This window comes from Panthera tigris, chromosome A1 (genome assembly GCF_018350195.1).
Source record: "Panthera tigris isolate Pti1 chromosome A1, P.tigris_Pti1_mat1.1, whole genome shotgun sequence".
NCBI lineage: Eukaryota > Metazoa > Chordata > Mammalia > Carnivora > Felidae > Panthera > Panthera tigris.
Window position 1 is genome coordinate 118976650 of NC_056660.1, and position 20866 is coordinate 118997515.

The window sequence follows — 20866 nt, forward strand, 5'->3', positions numbered from 1 at the left end:
CGAGGAAACGGATTTCAGGACATTCATGTTTTCATTCATTTACCCCAGTATGAAAAAAAGTGAGCAACTTCAATGAATAAAACACTGTTCCAGTCCCAAGAGACATTGTGGAAAACAAGTTAGATGTAAGTATTGCCCTTTCTGAGCTTGCATTCTAGCAGAGAGGATGAGACAATTAAATGACAATAAATGTGGGAGACAAAGGGAATACACAGAGGTGAGTCAGGCGAAAGGAATATCCCCCTTTACCACAATTTGACTTCCTAGAGGGTCCAGGGAGGTGTCCCGAGGGAAGGGATCCTAAGGACCGGTAAGAGGTAAAAAAGTAGAAAAAAAGCCATAGAGAACTTGGAGAATCCCGTAACAGGGAGAACTCAACATCAGGTAACTGTTGAATAGGATACAGTGGCATATGTAAGAATGGGTATCTGGACAGATCACATATATTAAAGGGCTTTTAAAGTGACACTGTGGGTTAACTAAAGTGTGATGAATTAGTGAGAAGCAAGAGACTATCGAAGCAGGGAGGCTGTTGAAATAAGGAAAAAAAACTATGATGATGGTCATGCAGAGAAATGTGATTGGATATGAAAGTTCACTTAGAAGGTAGGGGCACCTGGGTTCCATGGACATCTGTTAAGGAGGAAGAATTAGGGTCATTGTTGAGGGAGGTTTCAAGGATGATTCCCAGGCTTCTGGATAAGCAATTTGGGGGAAAGGAGGTTGCCATTTAAAGAGAGATGGACGCAATTCTGGAACAGAAGAGTGTTCAGTTGGAGCTCAATTTGGTCATCCTGGGTCTTAACAGCCTGAGATATTTCAGGGGATACGTTCAGTAGACAGGAACACCTAGGTTTGGAGCCACTGGAATAGATGAGATTACCCACAAAGGTAGTACATGGAAGAAGAGGTATGTCTAGGCATTAAGAGTTGTCATAAAGATAAGAGTTAAACCAGGGTTTTGATGGTGCAAAAAATGAAAAAGGGCAGACCTTGAAGAGGGAATTATGACTGGAGACTCAAGTCACAGAAATATTAATAAGCACTGAAAAATACTCATCATATTTGGCAATTAGGAGGTTACTGGGGGCATGAGCCAATAGTACTATCCGTGGACATTAGGGGTAGGATTTCAGAAGCAAGTGAATGGGCAGAAGGGAACTGGAGAAGTAAGAGTCTAGTCATGAAAAGGAAGGAAAGGGAGAAATCTTGGAGGTACAGCATGGTTGGACCATTTCATGGCAGGACTAGGGAGAAAGCATTGGCGAGAAATTGAATATGCTGACGTTGAATAGAGAAAAAGAGAAAGGTCAGGATACAAAACAGTGGAGGAGTCAGGGATAGGGCCAGGTCCTTGAAGTAGGCAGATAGAATGGATGGAAGATCTAGCCTTGACTAGAGGATGACAACTCTTCCCATGGGGCCATCCTCTTCCCACAGGGCTGAGGGGAAAGAACAAAGTCTGGGTGCTGCATGAATTGAGGTGTAGCAGTCAGGAAAGCTTAGGTAGTGTTCATCCTTGATAGCTTTTACCGTTCCTATGAAGTAGGCAGTGGGATAATGAGCTAAAGAGGATAACCTCATTTTAGCCACTCACTATGCCAACTCTACACTCTAATACTTCTTTACACTGATTCTCATTGGTTGTATTGATCATTATTCTAATGTGTCCTAAAAACTTCTTCCTCACTTGGAACACTACAAATTGCAGCCCAAAGTATGGGGGCTAGTTGGTGATTAGAGGAAAGTTTCCCTTAGAAGAAGTATCTCAGATGGTATGATGCTCTGTTGTGACCAGAGTGACATTTTACCTCATATTGCACAGAATACAGTTTTAGAGAAAAGATTTTCAAGGATTTCACTAAAATAACATGAGGAAATTCTCCTGAGTGGCTTCCTCCTGCCCCCTTGTCTCCCCCCTTTTTTGTCTCATTCTTTCCAATGCTCTAGCAGTTGCCAAGTTTACAGTACTGTCTTTCATTCCTGATCTCTAAAAGGTTTCTTTTGGTTTTTTTTCCTTCCCCCCCCTCTCCAAACACACTTATAGAGCAAAATGCTTTTTCCAAGTTGTCCTAGGAGATCGACAAAATACCAACTCCTTTTTGTCTATGCACAAGATCCTATTAAAAACACGGTCTGCTTATCTTGACATCTTTCCCCAGGTGGCTTTATGGATTCTGTCCAATATTTAGGCCTGAGTGAGAGATCCCATGTCATCCAGAGTTACAGCTGCAGAACTTCCTGAACTATACATGGCGGTTAGAAGGACTGGTTAAGGGCAGGCTGCGGGCTTACCTCTGCACCATGCTCTTCTGAGGCTCACCTCGTTGAGATTATACTTGAGGGCTGCCACAATAATGCAAAGCCAACCTAGATTGGAGTTCCCAAAACCATACTTGAAATTCCAAGTCTGTCTGGAGAAATCTGTTAGTAATACAAATTAAGCCTCCAGAATGATTTCTATCAATTGAGAAACTTCTTGTTTATCAGATCCCATTTTCTCTTTCCAGCCTGCTCTTCCTTTTTCCTGCCAGTGGGGAAAAAAAAAAAAAGGTGGAGAAAGTCTATGGTGGTGAAATGGTAACATTTGAGTCAAATGTAAAAAAATAAATAAATTTTTTTCTCTTCAGCTCCTTTTTCTGGCCACGAAAACTTGTGTAAAACACATGTACATATTAGACAACCTTCTTGGAAGTATGGCTTATAACTGCTGTTTCTACTTTTCTGCTTCTCATTCATTCTTGTATTGGGATTTTTTCAAACTACAAAAGTAATAAGGGTCAAATAAAACATTTTTTTAAAAGTTAATGTTCTCTTCTGCCTTCTTCTCTAACTCTCTTGTTCTCCCCCAGGGGAACCAGTAATGGTATTTTGGGGTATTTCCTTCTATGTCTTTCCTCACATTGAATTACTCTTCAGCCTGCTTATTGGTCACTAAATCAAATATCCATTTATTTTCATTCCTTATATTATTTGACCTCCAAAGAATATTGGACACTGTTAATTAAGCTTTCCTTCTTAAGATCCTCTCTTTTCTTGCTGTTCATGACCTGACGCTTTTTTGGTCTCTCCCCTACCTCTCTGGTATTCCTCTGCCTGCCTGTCAACCTCAGTGTCCCATCCTATGCAGGGTCACCACATCTCAGGAAACTCCCTGCACAGAACTTCTGGACAAAGTAAGAATTCATCCAATCTCATCATATGTGTTGATGATGGAACCAAGGCATCCACAGTAAAGAAGCAACGTATCTAAGGTCATTTCAGAGCCGGAACCTAAAACAAAAACTGACTTCAAATCACGTCCAGATACGGATAAAGGCCAGCAATCTACCAATTTCCTGGTATATTTCTTTTATTTACTCTTACTTCCTTTTTCCCTTTTGTCTTGGTAATAGCAGAATTGCTAGGTAAACCTAATTCTGAAAGATGGCTTTTTATAACCCCAGTGATGGCCATAATATGCTCGGTAGGAATTCATCTGGGGAAGTCAACAGAAAGAACTAAAGAGAACCATTTAATTTGATTTAATTTTCTTGAGAACACAAAAAGGGGTAATAGGCTCCCCAAAGATTGTGATAAATGATCATCGGCACAGAGAGCTGAAGCTACCTGTGAGGAGGCTCCTTCCAGAAGCATTTAGAAAGCCATAGCCACTGGGAGCAGCCATAAGTCAAACTGACTGATTAGCTCAGTAACAGCTTCTAAGATAAACAGCCAGCACCAAAGTTGTGGAGGGTAGCACTTATGTGCCCAGCCTTATGTTAAGTTCTTTGCACACAGTGTCTGTGTTTTCCAACCCCCAAACTAGGGCATATCATATAATCACAGAAATAAATCATTTGACATTTGGGTTGATTCATAACTGCTAAGCCAGGGAGTGTTACAGGAACACAAGTCGTGATCTTTACCACCTAGATATTGTAATCTATTTAGTATAACAAGTGCCTGACTGCAGCAGGATGGTAAACTGAAATTCTGGGTATTAGTGTTTAGCTGAGGGCCTGAAATCTGAAAACAAAAATTATAAATGAGCAAAGCTATAATTAAAGCCCTTCTTTGGGGCAGGCTAAGGAATTCTAAAACTAACTCTATCAGCATTAGTGATTGCCCCCTCTGGCTCAGAAAGCAGTTGAGGTTGGAGAGGCTGGGGAAGGAAAGAGAATTTCTTTGAGTTTGTCTCTTCTGTAGGTAACTACCTCAGCCAAGGTCACTCCCCTCCCTGGGCCAGCCCACATCCAGTGGCCAGCTGATGCAGAAATATGCAGGAAGAGTCATCTTGGCTTGACTCTGAGGGTTGCTGGGGCTCTCCGGCTCCCTGCAGGCTTGGCTGAGGCTGTCACCAGACCCCATAGCTAGCTGTTCTGCTATGTTCTGCTATGTTCTGTTCCATTGTGCACCTACCTGCTTCCAGCTCTTCCCTTCCATAGGTATTGATCCCACAGGCACTCCTAAGAAGCATCCTACACAATGGGAGAAAAAAAAAATCTGTTTTTCCTAAAGAAATCCCTTCAGATACAGCTCATGGTGTTTAGTGATATACTTGCAGTATTGTTTCAAGAGTTGTTTTGTCTTGGGGACAAAAGATGTCGCGCATGATTTGTACTGCCGCAGCAAAAGCGATCTGAGCAGGTTGTATGTGAAAGTATTTTGAAACACGTTCAAGCCTAACACCTGAGCTTTGTGTAATGTAAATAAGACTTTGTGTTTGTGAACCTTCCAGCTAAGGTGATCTTTTTCCCCTCTCACCGCCAAGCAATGTTCAGGCTTTGAATGCTTTTGTATCAGTTTTTCCCTTTGTAGATGGCATTAACATTGTTACTTGAGGTCTTGCTTAATCACTTTTGTTGTCCTGAGGGCCGGAATTGACAGTGCATCAGATTTGTGGCTAATTTTGTCTGCAGACAGTCTAGCTTCAGCTGTTTATGGTGACGCTACCCTTTCGTTTATAAATGTGGTAAAAAAAAAAAAAAAGTATAACCACAGGTGTAGAACAAATTTCCTGACATTTTTCATACAAAATGCTTTATACAAAAAATGCTTTTTTTCATACAAAAAGTATAAAGCATACAGATGCTATTGAAATGTAATCGTTTATAATGCTTAAGCCACCGTTAGGAGGAAATAATCAAGTAATTCTTTACCAGGTATGAAAGAAATTTTTTAAAAATACAAAATTTTTTCTGATTAGCATTTAGCTTATACTAAATTTTCAAAAAAGCTGAAGGCAAAAATGCCTTCATCAGGACTCGCTGAGAACTATATACTTATGTCTTGCTTTTTCTACCCACTGAGATGCTCACAAGCTGCCCCTTAGAACGGGCAATGTGCTAAGCATAACACGGCTGTGCTTTATCTCAGCGGTTGTGGCGAATTTTATTTTTATTATGTAAATTTGTATTTAAAGAGTATTATTACATTTATATTATAATAGCATTTAAGTAATGTTATTTAAATTTGCATTTATATTGTTATACAGTTTCTAGTACAGTGCAGTCCCTATACCCTGAGGTGCATGGTAAAGTGAATAAGTGAATTTTCATGCTGATATGCTCAGTGCTATTCAGAAGTCAATTGGCTTAGCCCTTTCTCATATCCTTAGATGCATTTAGACTGTCAGCATTAACCTTCTGTGTTAAAAACCAAAAAAAACGCACAAAATATTTTTTTATACTTAAAAGAAATAAGGGCTTCCCTCGCAGGAAAAAAAAACAAAAACAAAAACATCAGCTACATGCTTCTTTCCTATCCAGCTGTAGAAAAACCAAGGCACCGAGGACAGGGCATGCAACGTGTGCCTCATCTGGCAGTGTTTACCAGAGCGCTTAATAAAGTATAAGACTGAGATTTATTTGAAATTACACGGTATGACATCAGTAGAAAGAGAGAATTTATTCTGGTGAGTATACGTTCAGTCTCAGGTCAGTTTCCAGGAAATGTAGCTCATGCCAGGAGTGGGGGCTGCTTTCCTCTTACCTTAGGCCAAGCCAGTGGGTGCTCCAGAGGACCCCCGGAGAGCTTACTCTGTGTCTGTTGTGTTTGGGGAACACAATGGACTCCGGTCCTCCATGCCAGGGAAAGCTAAGAACCAGAGGCAGCAAAGCTGAGAGAGAGAAAATGAGAGAAGGGGAGGGACCCTGCTGCCCGGGGAGCGAGGTGCCCTATGCTGAGGGCACCGGTAATCAAAATGGTGTTAACAGAACAATGAGGCCCTGCCAGCAACAGGCCAGAGATGGAGAACACAAGTCAACTCAGTTCCAGCTCCAGTTGCTTGACAGGGAGCACTTGAATATCAGGGTTTACTGATATTCAAGTAAACAGTTTTACTTTGCATATGGATTTAGCGAGAAAGATGTTACAAATGATTTGCAACATCTCTCAGGGCTGTAGGAAGAGGAGGAATTGTAGCCCGTATTTGCCATCTCTCACTAATAAAGAGGAGAAACTAAATAAGTTACTAATTATTTGACATAGAAAGTAAGTAGAACATGATTTTCCATCCTCCATGCTAGAGCCAGAGGTAAGTGTTCAGAAAGGCAGACCTGTTCCATTACTCCTCTGATGGAAAACCTTCAAGGGCTCTGCACCTTAGAATGATCCAGAAGCCCTGTATGATTTGACTCCTATTAAGCTTGTCACATGCTCCCTTTACTAGGCCCTCCAGAGTTACCCAAGTTACCAAGTACCCACCAGACCCTACTCAAGAGTTTCCTTTTCAAATTTCCTTCACATGGTGAAATCTTTGCACACAGTGGTCTCTCTGTGTGGAATTTCTGGCCCTCACCACTCCCTACTTGCTCCTTAATTCCCAGGCTCAGGTATCTTCTCTTCCAAAAAGCCTTTCTGAACCATACCTCCTGTCCAAAGTTGATCCCATTCCCCTTTTGGGGCATTACTCTATCTTGCATCACAAAGCTTCTGCTCTTCACTTGGACTGCAAGTCCCTTGAAGCTAGACATTTTTATTCTTCTTTGTTTGCTGAGCTCTTAGCACCGTGGCTGGCACACAAGAAGAACTTAATGTTTTTGAGTAAATGAGAGGTACCTAGAATCATTAGGGGACCCTTCAGTGAGTGGGTCAAGATCAAATATGATGCTGAAATTCTTTGGCCAACGGGCTTAGAGAGGACTGTCCATTGTTTCCCATAAAAACCCAGAATCTAAATTCCCAGAGGATCTTAAATGGATATTACTACAACTTAGCTTTAAATAGCTGAGAATTTTTATAGCATGGACACTAATCCTCCCCACTTGGAGTTCTTGCTATTTGAAAAAGGAAATCTCACCTGACAGATGGATTAATGTTTGAGAAGAGTGTATTTGCACAGCTGCAAGAGTCTTTCTCAAACAAGATGTTTGAGCTCTCCTCTATGCGGGAAATTTGATGACCAGATGAAAACATTAAACCATTTAGACAGAGCCTGGAGAACCATGGGAAGCACCATGTCCATTAAAGAACATCATTTATAGAAATCCCTCTAAAGGTTTCCCTTTTCTTTCTGAGGTGTTTGTGTGTGAGCATGTGCATGTGTGTGCATGTGCGTGTGCATGTGTGTGTGTGTCTGTGCACACAAGTTTCTTTGTGTTATAAATAAAGCCCTTCAGAATCCACCATGAATCGGGGGCAAATGGCAGCCTGGATGTCCAGGTGTCTAGAATACCCATTAGAAGCCTGACCACATGACAAACCCTGTGCGCAGCTCTTAAGCCGTCTAAACACTGTCTTGTGAAGAATGTCCTGGAGTCATTCCCTTACTTTAGTTTCTCTTTATGCTGCAACTACCTTACTCAGTGGCAAACTGCAATGATGCAATTCAGGAGAAATAAATTTGGGGCACAATGGCCTAGAGTGCGTATTCAATACAGTGCTCATAGAGCAGCTAAATTCACATGCATAAGTCTGCCAGGACCACCATAGGATAGACTTCAGAAATCTTCCCAAAAAGCTGAAAGGAGCTGTCAAGTTTACACAGGGCATGAGACATCCACAGGGGATTTCTAGGGGCAACTCTACTGGCTAAGCATATGACTGACATTGTGAGGTCACTTCCTTTGTGGATTCACATGGGAAGGATGATCAGCCCCTTCGGTTTTTCAGTATAAACCATCTGAGGTTAAGGATTGTGAGGGAGAGGGTCTTGAACGGGAACAAAAATGGAGCTTTGGGACTTGATGACACATGATATTCATACACTGTCAAACACACTAGGATAGTGGAGGCAGCTATGGTGACACCTAAGGGGCTCTCGTCTTGGGGATGAAGCTTTTTAAAATAACAATGACAAGAGAAGGGTAAGTGGGAATAAAGAGTTATTCTGTGCTCTACAGTTCCACTTTTTGAAGCTTTCCACAGTGTCCAGTGCCCTTCTTTGGAACAGGTGTGCTGTTTGAAGAATCAAAGTCAACTTTTAAAATACAAAATAAAAAGAAGAAAAGTTTGGGCACATAAAGAAAAGCTGAAAACATGTCCAAATATTCTGTTTCAAAAGGACAAAAAGAAGTCATGCATCCCTGAATATTTGCTTCTGTGTAAACACACTTTTGTTAAAGGCACACACACACACACACACACACACACAGAGGGAGGGAGGGAGGGAGAAAGAGAAAGACGTTATCAAACTCCAGGTCAGAGCCCCAGCCCTCAACATGTGAATAATCCCCTGAAATTACCCTTCAATAGAAATATCCTAAGAGGTCCAAAATGATACAGCCTGGAGAACCAAAAGCAATACGCTTAAGACCTCTAAGCACAGATGACCCCTGCTATTCTAGGCACAGAGGGAACTTCTTTATGAACTTTTTTTGACCAAATATACTTTTGCATTGTATGACTGGGAAACTATCTATGAAAATCAAGAACAAGAAATGTAAGTATTTATTAAAATGTTGGAAAAAAGAAAAATGGAGGAAAATACCTTTACATTTCAAAAGAGTTCATTCCACGATGAGGGCGACTGTAGATCCAAGACCAAGTTGATTGGTCTGGAAATAATGGGTTCGCACATATCATGCTTTTTCCCTTCCATCTCCTTACCGTCTTCTCCCTGCCTTCTTCCTCCTTTAGAGGGCACTGCAATGAATACAAGTTTTTTGGGCTCATCATTCTTTTGTGGAGCCACCTTACTCCAACTCTCAGTTCACTCAGTTGGAGTATCATTGAACTTACCCAATGGCCTATGCACATCTAGGCATGACCGACAAGAATACTCCATTTCCTTGGTCTTGATGATTGCTTTAGGGACAATCATGTGCCTGTGGCAATGAAAATACACTGGCAACTTCTGCAGGAGCTACTGGCAAAAAGGGACTCTCTTTGGGGGTTGCTAATCCAAAGAGCCTGTCTGAGAAAAGAAGCCAAAAGGGAGAAAAGATAAACTGAAAGATAAGGAGAGGGAATGAGCACATGGTTGTCCAGTTTGAGGCCTGAGATGTGCCTTAAGCTAGAAACCTCCATGGATTTGCAGTTAAGTAAGCCAATAAATTCCCCCTCTTTTTATGTAAGGCAGTTGAGTAGGTTTCTGTCACTTGCCAAAAAAAAAGTCTTGCCTAACGGAGAAATGCAGAGCAGTGCTGGAAGTTTTTAGCTTGGAACCCAGACAACTTTAGCTAAGTTAAACTCGAGAAAACAAGGATTACCTAGGACCCTGCAGTTACAGTTGACTAAAGGAAAGAACATAATATCTATGATTTTATTGGAGCCCAGGACAGACAACCCTCAAATTGTTTCAATGTCATCTCTCCTATCTGCTGGCATCTGGCTTCTTTTAATACAGCATGGTGTCTTAGTAGATCAATACACAGCATCTTTACCTAGTTTTTTCTTTTGCCTCCTCTGAGACTCATGCCATACCCCCAGGTACATGCCACTGCTCTCATCATTCTTCCTTGGCTTCTCCCTGTTGTCTGCCTTTCTCTAGTGTAACAATCAGTGAAGTGTCACAGTTAGATGCTTCCTACTCCACGTACCCCTCCAGACTGACAGCTGTCCCACCCAGTGGAGACTGCCGATGTCCATGGGTATATTCCTGGAACCTAGTCTGGGGCCTGCCACCCCAAATGTTGCAGTGAATTGAATTAGTGCCTCAACTCAGACTCACTCTGACCCTGCTCAACACCCAGCCTCTGCCTCCTTGGAACTCTCAGAGACTTTCTTGCCTCTGACTTCAGCCAGCTACTTAGTGCTTCCTACTTGACCTTGTCCCTTACGAAACCCATCACTATAAGTGTGCTTATGTATTTATTGAAAATTTCCCAAGGAAGCACGTGATGTGCTTTAGCCCAGTCAGTCCTCAGAGCAGCTTCTCCATCTTACAGACGAGGAGGTCAGGCCTGAGAAGTTAAGTGGCTTGCCCAAGGTCACCTGGCTAGTAACTCAAGTATTATCAGTTCCTTGGGGGCTAAACATGCTTCGTTTATATTGTTGAATTACCCTCACAACCACCCTGTTATGTACAATTCTTAGTCCCATTTTCCAGATAAGAAAATTGAGACTCATTTGCCTAACACCACTGGATGCCAACAAAAACTGAGATTAAATTCTAGGATGTTTGAGCCCAGAGCCCTGACTCATCAACCATTGTGTCAACCAGTTGTCTATTCATTGATGGGTGATTTGTATCAGAAGGGTCATCTGCCCTTTAATTACTATTTGTTGTTCTTCTTCCTGTTTATAGGCATAGTAATAACTACTTCATGGGGTTGTCATAAGAGCTTCAATTGAAGAAGTTCCAAGAGCGTCTGGCATATAGCAAGTGCTCAATGAATTGTACCAATCATTAATGTTTACTGAGGGCTTCTTATGCCAGACATTGTCGTAAGTACGTGTATTACCTCACGGAAGATTCACATCAGCCTCATGAGATGGGTACCAATAGCAGGCTCATTTTATAGATGTGGAAACTGAGGCTCAGAAAAGTTAAGTAACTTGACAAAAACCACAGAGCCCAAGACTGAACAATTAGCTAATCGTTTGTTGGCATAACTGTGGTCCTGGCTTCCACTGTCTTTCTTACTTGGAAAGTTTTGGTAAAGACATCAGAGAGCCCAACTATCTCCAGGTGGACTGGCCTCTTTTGGGGTTCGGCTTGCTCCTGCCTTTTGGTAGTCCCTTAGCCTCATGGTCCTCAGCTTTCTAGATGAAGAGCTTGAACATCTACAGCTACAACACTGGGGAGTCAAGGGTGGGGGGAGGAGCTGCTAAAAGGAGAAAGAAAACACAGGTGTATTGCACCCCTATTGCATTTGAGCACCAAGGGCTGGACACAGGAAGCAATTCCATTTGAACCACTATGCACCTGGCCAGCTGAAGTGCTCAACAGTGAAAGGTACAAACCTCTTCCCATCCCCACTCTTCCTGATGCTCCTCACCGGGGTGAACTGGCACCAAACGAGGAAAGAACTGGAAATTTTCTTGTTAATTTCTGCCTTGTAGATTATTCAGATTGCAAAAAAACTCCATGTTGAGTCTAAAAGTGTCTGGACCAGCTGTCTGTATAGATTAAATAATCCAGATGGCTGCATGAGTTACTATACCAGAAAAAAAAAAAAAAAAGTGGTTTCACCATGGAGTGAGCCTATCCAGAAAGTTCAGGGATAATAGATTTCTTTACCTTGCACGACCCCATGTCTTCTCTTCTTAGTTTGGCTCACTGAAATTTACTATGCAATTGCCAAATCTTCCCTTCACTTGGGCTATTTAAATAGCCACAATGTTGCCTTTTTATATAAAAGATTAAAAAATAAACAACCAAAATGTGATGGCATTTGGAATAAAGGATTAATCAGTTCTGTCACTCTCATTTGGGCAGCAAAATCAAGCCTCTTGTTTTGGGAAATACTGCTGGATGGGCTAATTTCCATATCGCCAGGCTGTTTTTCTTTTTAATATCACAGTGGATTTGCTGTGGCGGGGGCTGCTACAAACTGCGGGCACCATAACTCATTTAAAATGTGGCTGCCAATCCGTTTGGGGGAAGGAGGCCTACTGTATTCCTTGACGGTGGGCTTCTTTGCAAGGGCACAGACCTGCAGAGGAGTCCGTGTCATCTTCTCCCCTGCACCTCCCTGTGGCTTGAGCAAAGGCAAAGTGTCAGATCGCCCTTGTGGGAAACAGTGACCCGAATCTCTGTGCTCATCTCTGCAACCCTGCTGCTGGGAACTCACAGCCATCCACTTCTTATCCTTGTTCCTTGGTGCCCATGCTACCAGAAACCCAAGACAATGCAGATGGCTCACCTTTGCCACCTACGTGCTTAAGACACACATGTGACAGTGGGTGCCAGGCGCTTTTGCATTGTCAAAGACTCCTGCCAAGTTTCCTTCTAAGAAGGAAGAACATACAATCTGAGGGACCTAGACAAAGTTATAAAACGTAATTCTCTCACCTACAAAATCTCAGATCACTGTACTGTACTCCATAGGTGATGATTATACTTTTATTTATTTTTTCTCTCCATTCACAGATGTCAATACTTGGTGAGCAGTTGCCAGATACTTACTTTATCTGCAGCTCAAAGCACAAAGGGAAGGCAGCAGAAACCACACTGGCATGCTGACAGCACAGCATTAGGAATATGGATCTGTGCCAATCGATGCCTGGGTGCCAAGGCAAGAAGGCAAGGGCGCATTATTTAAGGACACATTTTAAAACAAGAATTAGCCAATGAAGAAATGGGCAGAAGACACAATAGATACTTTTCTAAAGAAGACATCCAGATGGCCAACAGGCACATGAAAAGGTGCTCATCATCAGGCAAATACAAATCAAAGCCACACTGAGATAACACCTCACACCTGCCAGAGTGGCTAAAAGGAACAAATCAGGAGACTATAGATGCTGGCAAGGATCTGGAGAAACGGGAACCCTCTTGCACTGTTGGTGGGAATGCAAACTGGTGCAGCTGCTCTGGAAAACTGTGGAGGTTCCTCAAAAAATTAAAAATAGAACTACCCTATGACCCAACAATAGCACTGCTAGGAATTTACCCAAGGGATACAGGAGTGCTGATGCAGAGGGGCACTTGTACCCCAATGTTTATAGCAGTACTTTCAACAATAGCCAAATTATGGAAAGAGCCTAAATGTCCATCCACTGACGAATGGATAAAGGAGATGTGGTATATATATATATATGATGGAATACTACTTGGCAATGAGAAAGAATGAAATCCTGCCATTTGTAGCAACGTGGATGGAACTAGAGAGTATTATGTTAAGTGAAATACAGATAACATATGTTTTCACTCATATGAGGACCCTGAGAAACTTAACAGAAGACCATGGGGTAGCGGAAGGGGGAAAAATTTACAGAGAGGGAGGAAGGCAAACCATAAGAGACTCTTAAGTACTGAGAACAGACTGAAGGTTGATGGGGGGATGCGGCAGAGGGGAAAGTGGGTGATGGGCACTGAGGAGGGCAGTTGTCAGGATGAGCATTCGATGTTGTATGTAAGCCAATGGGACAGTACATTATATTTAAATTTTTTTAATGTTTATTTCTGAGACAGAAAGAGACAGAGCATGAGTGGGGGAGGGGCAGAGAGAGAGGGAGACAGAATCCGAAGCAGGCTCCAGGCTCTGAGCTGTCAGCACAGAGTCTGACGTGGGGCTCGAAGTCACAAACCATGAGATCATGGCCTGAGCTGAAGTCGGTCATTCAACCGACTGAGGCACCCAGGCATCCCAACAGTAAATTATATTTAAAAAAAAAATAAGAATTAAATTGTCATAGAACTTACCTTCTCTCTCTGTCTACATCCTAACTCAAAGGATCAACCTCTCACATCTGGGGAAATAGACAATGATTCAGAGTTAAAGGGGAATGAAAATGGAATATTTTAGTTCATTTCAGAGTGGTTTAGAGGGATGACATGTTCTTTAGCAAAACAGATGAAGAATTGCCTCCCCCAAATTGACTACTGACATCAGTGACTCACTAGACAGGAAGGAAGGAAAGAAGAGAATGGGATGAGCACCATGGCCAACATACATTTTTACTCTCAGTGCTACATGTAATTTGACTCCAGTTTTCATTTATTCATGCATATTTTCAATGCTGAAATGTATAGTGGAATAAAAATCCTAGACAACTTATTAAGCTCTTACTACATACCAGCCACTGTTTGAAGTGCTGTGCTTGTATCCAGTCCTCACTGAATGCTATGAGGTAGGTGCCATTGTTAATCCCATTTTACAGAGAGAAAATGGAAAGGTTGAGAGGTTAAGTCATCAGCCCAAGGTAACACAGCTGGCGAGAGTAGAGCAAGGGTGTGCACTGAGGCAGTCTGACTTCAGAATTGACATTTGAAACAACTCTCTTCTCTGTGGCCGTGCTGGTGGGGTAGCATTAGAACAGGGCTTTGGACCAGGCAGGCAGCTACCCAATGAGGCATTTCTGCTTTTGAAGAGTTTATTTTTATACCCTTACTGCCTTCTTCACAGGGGTGTTTTGGGAATGAACAAGGGCAGTATCCCACTGGCAAGAAAAAATGGATGACTCATGTTGAAGAAGGAGGAGGGGGGAGGACCCTTTCAAGCCACAAGGATACCATTTTTCACACTGGAGGAGGTCACTGAATACATCACAGGAGAGAAATGGATCTGAGAGGTCACATGGATAATAGTCCCACCTTTGGGGAGGACGCCCTGCTGCCAGAAAAATGATTCAAAAGAATTCTTGCTGCAGCGAGGGTATTGGGTTACTTGTGTTGAACAGCGCCCAGGAGCATATGCTTTATTAAGTTGACCAGATGTCCTGTTTAGTGAGGAGTCCTCACCAGGTATTTTAATGGTCTTGAAGGGTGTCCCAGAAATAAATCACCTGCAGCAAGCAGACTTGGTAGTAAGTCCCCTATTCACAAATTGTTAAGGGCTTTAGGTTAGTTTGTTATCATTTGTAATTGTTAAGGTCACGAGAGAAGTCAGAGAGCTTGATAGCCTGGCAGTAACTCAAAGCTCTACATTTCTTTTCTGCCTTGGATTTGTTCCAATATTATTTTCCTAAGGGGTGTGTGTGTGTGTGTGTGTGCATGTGTGTGCGCATGTGCATGCTGGTCAGTATGGACACACAAGTTAGGAATGATCCTTTTCCACAAGGAGTGAGTTGAGGCCCTAAGAACTCTGAAGAGATCTTCCTCTGCTATTGCCAAGAAAGCTGTGCCAGATGTGGAGTGGACAGAGGGTTACTTTTCTCCCTTCTCTGCTGTTTTACCCACCAGGTCTCATCTTTCCCTCCTATTTCACTGGTTCATGACTTTATGCTGGTCCAATGTTAGACAATTTTAAGATACAAACAGAAAATAATATTAGTTCACACTTCTAAAAGCTCTGCATGTGATACTCATGCCATCCATGGGTCCACTCTTTGAGGTAGACTTTGTTAGTATCTTCATTTTCTACAGAAGGAAACTGAGGCACACGAAGTTAAAAAATGAGCCCAGAGTAAAATGCTCATCAGTAGGAGAACCAGGCGGTCTGGCTTCAAAGCATCTGGTCACAATCACTGCTGTTCACTGTCTCTTTGATAATGCTGCCATGAAAAGAATGTTTCCAGATGAAATAAGATAGAAGCTGATGCATAGAAGGGAGAAGACTCTAAACAATAAATGAGAGCAAGTGTCGGCATTTAATGCATGTACAGAGATTGTCTTGAATCCTCAGAGTCTCATGGCAGGATGGACATTATTCTACATGTAAGGAACCTGAGACTGGAAGCAGTTTACCATCAAATAACCAGGATATGGAAGAATCCGCATTTGAATCCAGACTGACTTGACCTTCCTTTTACTGCACCGTCCGGCTTTCCGGTGATAAGCAGAGTGGCACAGAACATGAGGATAAATTCTGCCTCAAAACAGAAAACACATTAATGTAAAACTACAGTTCAGCAGAAAATATCAGAATTAGACCATCTGAGAAATCACTGAACAAAACCTTTCGCTTCATGATTTAACCTCTGGCAACATTCCCACTAAATATTAGGTTGGAGACAAATTTGGGAATTAGAACGACTGACGCCTGCTCCCCACAAACCCCTAAGAAAACACAACTAGAGAAAAATTTGGCTTGAAAATCTGGATGCTGAGCCAAGCACTGGAAAGACGCTCGAGTATAAAGACGTCACAGGCCTCTTCATTAAATGAGGCCTCTGCCTAGGAAATCATCGTGCTGGCTCAATGCTGGCATTTCGCATTGTCTGCCCAGGTCACTCAGATCACAGTAGGTTCCATCAGGGGAACTGCCCAGAGTCAGAGGGCCCCAAACAGCTCCTGGGCCATGCAGCCAGTAGTGGTGGAGTCTTACTGCCTCCTTGGCGAGGCAGGCTTGTCAAAACTGTTATCTGCAGTCACAGAGCTAGGCGTGGTTAATAGAAAGTCATTTCACTGGTTATACAGATACACACAGACACCGACAGACGCATGTGCTATGTGGAGAAGCCACAGCCGCTGCTCTTATTCTGAGGGCGCTCTACCTGTGCTAATCCTCGCACAGACCGGCCACCCCCCTACCTATCGTTATTTGACTTACTCGATGTATCTCCTCACTTGTTGGGGAGTCTTTCTCACCCATATATTTTTTTCCCATTTCTTTTCCAAAAAGAGTTTTGCCTTAAGAGGAGCTGAACTCCTGCAGCCCACTGTTTAAAGGCAAGGAAACAAAAGAATAAGAACAGATAATAATAATAATTAAGCACACACTCTCTGGCATACACTGAGCTAAGAACTTCACATGAATTAGCTCATTTAATCTGCACAAAAACCCTAATGAGGTAGGTACTATTATTAACCCCATATTATAGGTTATACAACTTACCCGAAGCACACAGTGACTCAGCGGGGTCCCAGCTGTGAGCTGGCAGACCTGAGCTGGCATCACGGACCCTGAAGCTCCCTGTCTCCCTGCAATTCTTGAAATTGTGCCAAGCTCTGTTAAGTTGAGGCTAAATGTTTTTAATTCCCATTGAGTTTAATTATTTTTGGATGGCTAAAGGAAGAAGTATTTAGAACAATCCTGATTTCCCTATAATTCTTGTAGGAGGATTCCAAGATAGGATTTAATTTTCTGAATAACTTAAACATCAAGTTCATAACCTGTATTTCACACTTCTTTGCCTACTTAATGTGAGAATTTTCTTCTTTAAAAAAAAAATAGAGACAGTGTGAGTGGGGGAGAGGGGCAGAGGGAGGGAGAGAGAGAGAGAGAGAGAGAGAGAGAGAATCTTAAGCAGGACCCCAATCAGTGTGGAGCCCAACGTGGGGCTCAATTCCACAACCCTGGAATCATGACCTAAGTTGTAATGGAGAGTTGGATGCTCAACTGACTGAGCCACCCAGGTACCCCAAAGGGAGCATTTTCTGTAGAAAATGAAATATATGTAAAAAGAAATGCAGTCTCTGTGAGGGAGGGGTAATTGTTTTTGCCAACTATTATACCCCAAGAACCAAGAACGTGTGCCTGATACAAGCTAAGTGGTTAGTAAGTATTGATTAAATGGATGAATGAGAGATTTAAAGAGTCACCTAGTTGCCTGTCTCCCTGGCAAGATCACAATAAACTCCTCAAAGTCACCATTAGATACTGACCCCTAACTTCCCAGAGCCAGATTATTCTGAAATCTGGGAATAGCATTATTGAAAGGGTCCCTTACCTTTGTCTGAGAAAACAAAGTCACACGTGTTTTTGCTTCTGGGTTAAGTATCTATGTCTCTTTGGAAATAATTAGAAGGTTTGGCAGAGAGGAAAGGTGGCAATGTCATTCATAGCTGTAACCCTGTTAAAGCCATGAGCCATGTGGTTGAGTCCATTAGAAATTTGAAATTCACTCTTATGTGGATCCTGAGAAACTTAACAGAAGACCATGGGGGAGGGGAAGGAAAAAAAAACGTTAGAGAGGGAGAAAGCCAAACCATAAGAAACTCTTAAAAACTGAGAATAAACTGTGGGTTGATGGGGGGTGGGAGGGTGGGTGATAGGCATTGAGGAGGGCACCTGTTGGGATGAGCACTGGGTGTTATAAGGAAACCAATCTGACAATAAATTTCATATTAAAAAAAATATATATATATATATATTTGAAAAGCCCAATAATAATAAAAAAAGAAACTTGAAATTCAAAGTGATATCATTCATATAGGGAATCTAATGTGTTGTGGCATCTCTCAAGCAACTTATATGGGACTATTATTAAAAATCATCCATTCTCTCCTATCGACTCAGATGTCTCTAGAAAGTCTCATCCTCCAAACTAGAATCATCTCTCTCTTCAGTTACTCTATTCAGCTTCTGCCATTCTGCTGATGACCACCTACTCCTCAACTTCATGCTCTGCCTTCCCATACAAAGGGCTCTTGGTAGATTATTCGCCGAACTCTTAGGGTTCTCGAGAAAGGAAGAGTTCCTCTATGCTTTGTGGGGTTTTTTTTTCCTTCATCTAGTCTCCCAACTCAACACAACCACTGGAAGAACCCTCTGTAGAGGATGGGAAAGAGAAAGAGTGGGCAAAACCCAAACTCTTTTGCAGGTAGAGAGGAGAAGAAAGGCTGTAGATACTCACAGACTATTACTTTTTGTCCTGTTAGTCCTAAAATGACTGTTCTGCATCATTGAGATATTTTTCCCAATTCTGCAAAAGTTTTAAGGATCCACTGAAATCCTGTTTCTCAAATAGCATTCATTTATCAGTCACCAAAAAACTCTCACTTTCCAGAGAGAAATGGCATTATAAATCTATAGGCCAGGCTTAGAGCAAGGTTCTGCCATAACCCTTACCTTTCTACATTATTTTGTAGCTTATTTGCCAACATGTAGTTATTTTGTGCCAAATAGATTTAGGATCTACATCTTGGCCTAAAAATAGATGTAGGATCTATTTTTCTTCTTTTTTCTTCAGCACAGCCTACTTGGTTGATACTATATTAAACGGAAAATGCTCATCTGCTGTAGCTGTCCTCCCAGTGCACATCAAAACTTCTCACTGTCACATTTCTGCCCGGATATTAATAAACATGAGTGGGAAGGGGAATAAATGCATGAAGCGCTGCTGCTCAGCCTTTTTAAGCCTGCAGAATGTCCCTCTTCTGCGTTGGTTGAAGATGGGGTGAAGATTAGGCACACTGGGAACCCAGCTGTCTTAGGAAAAATCCCCAAAGGGAAAATCTGTCAATAAAAGCAAGGTTTTGGATGCCAATATGGAAACCTAGATGAAACCAATTTCCATGCTGCAGCACTGCTGTCATGACTGGGTGCATCACGATAACAGGAGGCAGATGGCCTTCAGGCAAGTGAAAAATTCACAGACACTATGCATATGGTCATGTTTTCCAAACTTTGAAGAATTCTTCCCCTGAACATATATCTGTTTAATCTCTCCCAAGCAAAAAAGGCAAGTAACCTTCAAAGGGCACCATATATTTCTTTAATAAAACATTGGCTCTTATTCCTTCATAGATGCAAGCGTTTATCAATCTTGGGGCCAGAGCAGAAGTCTGCTCCTGGTCACAGAGAGTTCTGGGAATGGTGTTTCATTTATTGAAGGAAGGGGAAGCTATGGATCTAGGAAATGATAGGCCTGGAAATAGCTACTCACAGAGACGACGTAAGGAGGCACTGGAGTTACTGTAGACTGAAGGCTGAGAGCACAAGTTCTCATCCAGGAAGCCCAGGACCAAACTCTGCCCCCAGATGTGCTTGTTGGGCATTCAAAATGTTTACAGAAACACAAATGAATCAAATAGATGCTGACATTCTACAATTAAGAGAGCTCACATCAAAAATATTCAGATTCCTGACTTAAATAAAATCAAAAGACCACATTCCAGCACAGCCTCACACTACTGGAGTCGCGTAACCACCTCTGCAAACATGCAAGTGCTCTGACATTTGCCACGGCCCCTTCCTGGCCTGTTTTACTCATTGGCATTTCATCCTTACCTACAACACTATGAACCCCTCGGTCCTGGGTTGCAGTCCTGGCTTGGCCACTTATACTTTTGAATCCTTGGTCACGTCCCTTAAGGTTTTGAATCTTTATCTACTTATCTTTATAATGGAGATAAGACCTTGACACAGTGTTGGGTGAGTTAAATGAGACATTCCACATAAAGTGCTTAGCCCAATGCCTGGCAAGTTAAGTACTTAATGTATGTTAACCATTATTATCATTAATGTTCTTATCACTGAATAAGCTTGTCCAAATCCCTTTTATCACTTTTCTTTTTAGTATAAATGAGGAAATATGAAAATAATGGCCACAGATAAAAGCTTCCTATTGCCCAGATCTTTTGGGTCACTAGATGTACTTTGGAAGAATTAGATTATGTAATTTGCCCAAAGCCATGAACAAACTGGGTGACTGCCTATTTCAATTAACCATCATAAGGAGACACAGCTGAAAACTAAGGGTTTCATGGAGAAATGACACGGGGTGGGGCAGGGCAGGTGTGGTACAGAGGTTTGTAGCCATATCTGGATAATTAGGGAAGGGCACCCACTGAGCACCACCTAGGACCACGCAGTATCAGAGAAGGACATCATGGCTGTGAGACATCTGAGTTCAAATCACATCTCCATCACCTCTAGGTTTGGTCATACAACTCCTCTGAGTGCAGAGTTTCATAATTTGTAAAATAGAGATGCTGACAAACTATCTTATGGGTTTGTTGTGAATGTTAATTAAAATAATGAGCACTTAAATGCATAGCACACAATAAGTGTGAATACATGGTAATTATAAATGAGAACCAGAGTAAATGATCATAGATCATCGACTGAAAATAGTCAAAATCTTAATAATCCCCAAGAGTTTGAAAAAAATCAGTCAGTGAACTGTTGTAACATTGGATACACACAACTTCAAGTTAGGGTCATGCACTTTT

The 20866-nt window shown here is 42.0% G+C and overlaps 1 long non-coding RNA gene across 1 annotated transcript; it reads right to left on the reverse strand.

Moving 5' to 3' along the window:
* Positions 1-4400: 4400 nt before the first annotated feature.
* LOC122231927 lies at positions 4401-6045 on the reverse strand. Its single transcript, XR_006209223.1, has 2 exons — positions 5974-6045; positions 4401-4460 (listed from the first exon to the last, which is right to left on the reverse strand). It is a non-coding gene; the product is annotated as an uncharacterized LOC122231927 (long non-coding RNA).
* Between the last annotated feature and the right edge of the window lie 14821 nt (positions 6046-20866).